We start from the raw sequence: 5219 nt of genomic DNA, 5'->3' as shown, positions 1-5219 counted from the left end.
GGTTCAGAGCACGTGTTAGAATTGCCTTCCTTCTTAAGGCTTGAATGATGCTCCCTGGTATAGATGGACCACATTGTCTAGCGTATAGGTGTGGCACTTACCTGGCCTGTGTGTGCTGAGATTCCTGTCCTTACAGTGCCGTCCTGACCCTGATCTGAAGGTGGCGCTGCTCCTTGATGTATTCAAAGCTGTTATGAAGTGAAATCTTCATGGTCTATTACTTCCCAGATTCGACTCAAAAAAATCATCTCTTTCCTGTGATTTATGTGCTAGCCAGGAACCCCGGCTTCACTGAAGTCTCAAGGTTGTGTGCAAGGAAGAGCAGAACCTTCCAGGCCTTTCCTACCAGGCTAGTGATTATTTGTTAGAGGCCCTTTACCTGGAGGGCCCTGGGTACAGGCTGCCGTGTTTGCTCTGTTCCGCTTTCACCTCTCCCCTGATGCTACATTTCCTAGAGACAAGCATGGCCTTGATATGGAAAAAAAATAGTAGCCCAAACCTCTTCGTAAGCATGACTGGTAATCAAATGTTTTTACCAACTTCCTAAAGTGTGAGCAGAAATTATTCTTAAAGTCTCCAATTTAGAAAAAATTAATAAAAAATCTGACAGTCAAGATTTATATGCAGAGGATTTTCCTTCTCCACTTTCTTCCTTTAGAACATTTCAAAAGAGTTTTGAAAATATTTTATGTATGTGTATATATATACATACATTTTTTTTTTCAGAACAATTGAAAAGTTGAATCGCTCAGCTGCCTTTTCCTAACCCCTTCCCGCTGTGAGGATCATGTGACAGGGTCTGGAGAGCACCGAAAGGTGAGCAGAAGTTAGCTGTGTGTTCCTGCCTGGAAGGTGATGTGATGGCAAGAGCCGCAGTGGCCATGCTGTGGTATGAGGAACAGGTCAGGACAATTGTTAAAATGTCTGCCTTGACACTTTTGAGCTGCTGAGCCAAGCTCTGACTTGTTGTTGTTTTATTTAAGCCACTAGAGCTCTTCTTCTATTACTTACAGCTGAAAATATTCCAGAGTCTAACAACAGGTCATGGACATTGCAGGTACAGACGACAGTAGTGCCTGGCAAATGGCATGTCCTGTGTAGGGGACGTAGACAAGGGTGTGACACAAGTGGCCAGATAGTGAAAACCCTAAAGAACTCAGGCTAAATTCTGCAGGGTACTGGAATCCTGAAAACACACACCCTTTTATTTTAAAAAGCATACTCAGTCTTAAAACTAACCCCATATTTTAAAGTATACTGGAAAGCACATTGTGTTCAATTTTCAGAATCTTAAACTGACATTATACCGAATTCAAGAATGAAAACTAAATGAAAGCTGTATCTGGAAAGGCAAATATGGAGAACGTGTTCCAGGCTACACTTCAGAACACAAATACTTTGATGCTCGAAATGCAGCCCGTAGGTCAATGTGTATTTCCCCCTCTCAGTTCGCTGAAATTAATGGGCATGTTCTGGCACATCAAGCGAAATAACAAACTTCTTAATCCGCTTTGTGAGAGCCATTCAGGCTGTTAACAGGGAAAATGCTATTTGACAACCTGTAATTAGAGGAACTGCTCCCAGCCTGCACCAGGAGTACAGGGACCCATCACTCTTGGTCCTTTGTAATAAGAAGAAAGAATCCTCGTGAACCACAAACACGCTGCAAACGAACACTGGGTCATCAGCCAAGGACGTGCTTCAGAATCCCCGCAGATGGGTGTGGGGCAGTTGGCTGCTTGCAGTTTCTTGTGAAATTACTGGGCGTGTGAGCTATTAGGTGACAGTGTGAGCTGATAGACTTCACCGTCAACGCATTAGGGTTTAACTGGCAGAAATCCTGTTTTCCTTTGGTGACAGTCCTGAGAAGTAAGTGATTGTAGAGTGTGTCCTGCATGCCATCTTCCTGCCAGTCCCATCTATAACCAAGCTGGCTCCAGCTGGGTGGGGGCGCCTCGGACTGTGGGAGCCACAGAGCATGCCTGCGGGACTCTGGCTTCAACACTCTACTACATGCTTCGTGCCTCAGTTTCCTCCCTTACAGTCGCAGATTACACAAGGTAACCCCTGAAGAGAACTCACCACCTCCTGCCATGTGCCATGTGTCAGTTTCTCAACAGCCTGAGAGCTGTGCTCTGTACCCTCAGAGTCCATTGTCTCCCTTGTTATTTCTGCTTCTGTGCTGCTCGTCACCTTATGGAATCACAGCAACTCCCACACATCTCACTACAGGGCAGTTCTTAGATGTGAGGGGTCATCCAGGCCGTGCCCCTTCTACCAGTCAGTCTTTTGGGAGCTCACGGGCCACACATCTAACCTGCCACTCCCCAGGGGACACTGGAGTGACTCTCGTGATAATCAGACTATGTAATTTCATTGGTTAGGACCCACCCTCAGTCCCCTCACTGTAGCTTGTCCTCTGGTCAGGTGGTAAATCCTCCAGGCCCTCAGGGAAATCTCACTGTTCTCATGAGGCTGAAGGCAAATCATGCCACTGAACTTGTGATACAAAATTTGGACAAACTTATATGTATTTTCTTGTCCTCATGGAATTATCTCCAAATAGTTAATCAAGTTTGCAGATGCAATTAGATGGATTGGTATGGTGTGGGGTTCAGATGGCCTGGGAGAATGGGTACCAGCCCTGGACCTAAAAATGATAATGTTCTTTTTTTTTTTTTTTAGGTTAATTTGTGCTTTTATTTGCCAGTATAACTTAATTACAGTGACCAGAAAACTTTCTTGATCTAAAAAATACATTTTACACCACAATCCAACAAACACATATCTAATACGTATACATATGTAAAAGTGAAACAAAAGTTTTGCCAAAAACTTCTACCCTGAGTGTTCATTTTTTTTTTGAGACTTTTTTTTCTAAAGCAGTTTTAGGTTTACTACAAAATTGACAGGAAAGTACAGAAATTCCCCGTATACCCCCTCCCCTCACATGCATAGCCATTATCAACAGAGTGGTACCTATTTTTTTTTTTTTTAAGCCAGTGATGAACTGCCTTGACACACGATCACCAAAGTCCACAGTTCATCTTAGGGTTCACTATAATGAAGTGGACAGTGTTGCACATTCTATGGGTTTGGACAAAAGTATGATGACATATATCCATCATTATAATGTCATTCAAAGTGTTTTCATTGCTTATAAAAGCTTCTGTACTCTGTGTATTCATCTCTCCTCTCCCCCCAATCTCCTGGCAACCACTGATCTTTTTACTGTGGTTATTGTCTCCATAGTTTTCCCTTTTCCAGAATGGTATATAGAACCTATTTTTCTTTTTCTTTTTTTTCCAAAAGAGAGGTTCTAAGCCTTTATGTCTGTAAGACCACTCATGGCCCACCCATGCACGGACCAGACAGGCTCTAGGCGGCAAACTCCCCCACTAAATACTGTAGCTTTCCTTTCAATATTGAGCCCTGCCCCATTAGTCCTGTGCAACAGCCACGTGGAGGTGCAGAGGGACACGGGTTGGGTATTTGCTCATAGGAAGGCCACAAGTTTTGTGTCCCTTGTCACAGTGCACCCAGATTCCTGTTGGGTATGCTGTAAACAGAGGAGCTGTTTCTTCAGACCCCCTGCTCTGAGCACACCCCAACCTTAACGGTCTTGAACAAGCTATCATGTCTAATTGGAATAAAGGCAAGTCTTGAGATTTGCCCTCCGAAAGTGCCCAACGTGACAAACCCTAGATGAGGAGAAAGGATGTCAGTGCAGCTTAACAGGGCTCTCACCAACCAAAGTGGAGACAAGCAAACATCGGAGAGGAGAGTAACCATGGTTGACTGAAACACATTCAACCTATAAAAATCCATGAGCTCATCATAATTCTCAAAGAGAGCAAGCACACAAACAAAAACCCTTCCCTAACTTGTCTTCTTTAGAACCAAGAGTTATACCAATGCTTTCCTCTGAAAATTCAGTTAGGCAGGGGGAAGAATGAAGGCCTTATTCACCTTTCCTGCAGAATCCATATTTGGGGTTACTATATAGCCCCAGCTGATAAGAAAACAATCTTCTGTATGGAATTAAGCCAGCTAATAACCACAGGTGATAAGATGAGAAAATCCCCTTTCATAGCCCCTGATGAAATAACTCAGGGCCCTGAGGTAGACGGGGCTAGATACACTCAGGGTTCCAGATGCACACCCCAATAGCTTTCAGCTCCTAAACCCAGAGAGCTACTTGAGCAAAAGGAACAGTCAGGCAGCCTGTGGACCCCGATGTGGTTTTCTGCTTAAATTGTTCAGACCTCAGGGCTTAGGGACCTCCTTTCCAGAGACAGGAAATAGGGCGCCATTACCACTGCAGGACAGTCAGACCCACCAGAGGACAGATCCTCTACAAGACCACTGACCTGGCCTCTTCAACAATACAGTGAAAAAGGGAAGTGAGGGAGGAGTCCACTTAGCTTAAAAGTGATACAAGAAATAAAAACTCAAAAATTCTGTCCTTGATCTACGTGAACCATATTTTAAAGATATCTTGGAAACAATAGGAGACACTTGACTTTCTAATAAGTATGAGATGATGACAAAGAATGATTGTTCATTTTCTTAGGTGTGGAAAATAGGATTGGTATTATAGAGGAAAGGGTACTTGATTTTTAGAGGAGAACATTAAAGTAATTAGGGTTAAATACCACAATGTATGTTATTTAGTTTAAAATACTTCAGCTAAAAACAACAGTTGTAGCAATATAACAAAATGTTAACAGTGAAATCTAGGCGGCGTGTATATGGATATTCATTTTAATATCCACCGTATGTTTGAAACATTTCAAAATAAAAAGTGAAAAGAAAAGGTAAAAGATACATGGCTTAACAGTAGCTCCTTAGGCAAAAGATGTGGTGATTCTGTGTAGGGCAAGAGATGAGAGCTGGTGTATCACCAGCAAGGTGGCAGCGACCCCCGGGCACATCCCTGGAAATAGGGTTTGTAGACGTAGGACAGCGGTCACCCTGCAGGTGAAGAACTGGAAGGGACATTTGGGAAAGATACTTGGAACCACGCTCTAGAACAGAAGTGACAAATAGATCTTGGATGGTGGCCGCCATGCTGAGCATCTTCCCAGACCATCCTTCAGGTCAATGGGAGGAGTGCTCTGAGCAATGGGTGATGGACCATCCTTTCGCCTTTCTGAAATCCTGACCTTTATGGACCCACAACGTATATGAGGGGAGAAGTTAGAGGGGCAAGAATCTAT

At 43.6% G+C, this 5219-nt stretch overlaps 1 non-coding gene across 1 annotated transcript; it reads right to left on the bottom strand.

Moving 5' to 3' along the window:
* Positions 1 to 3479: 3479 nt before the first annotated feature.
* LOC116759909 lies at positions 3480 to 3609 on the bottom strand. The gene has a single exon (XR_004351576.1). It is a non-coding gene; the product is annotated as a small nucleolar RNA SNORA11 (small nucleolar RNA).
* Between the last annotated feature and the right edge of the window lie 1610 nt (positions 3610 to 5219).

Source organism: Phocoena sinus, chromosome 9 (genome assembly GCF_008692025.1).
Source record: "Phocoena sinus isolate mPhoSin1 chromosome 9, mPhoSin1.pri, whole genome shotgun sequence".
In the NCBI taxonomy this organism is placed as follows: domain Eukaryota; kingdom Metazoa; phylum Chordata; class Mammalia; order Artiodactyla; family Phocoenidae; genus Phocoena; species Phocoena sinus.
The sequence above is the reverse complement of the archived record's forward strand: the minus strand, read 5'-3'. Positions and strand labels throughout refer to the sequence as shown.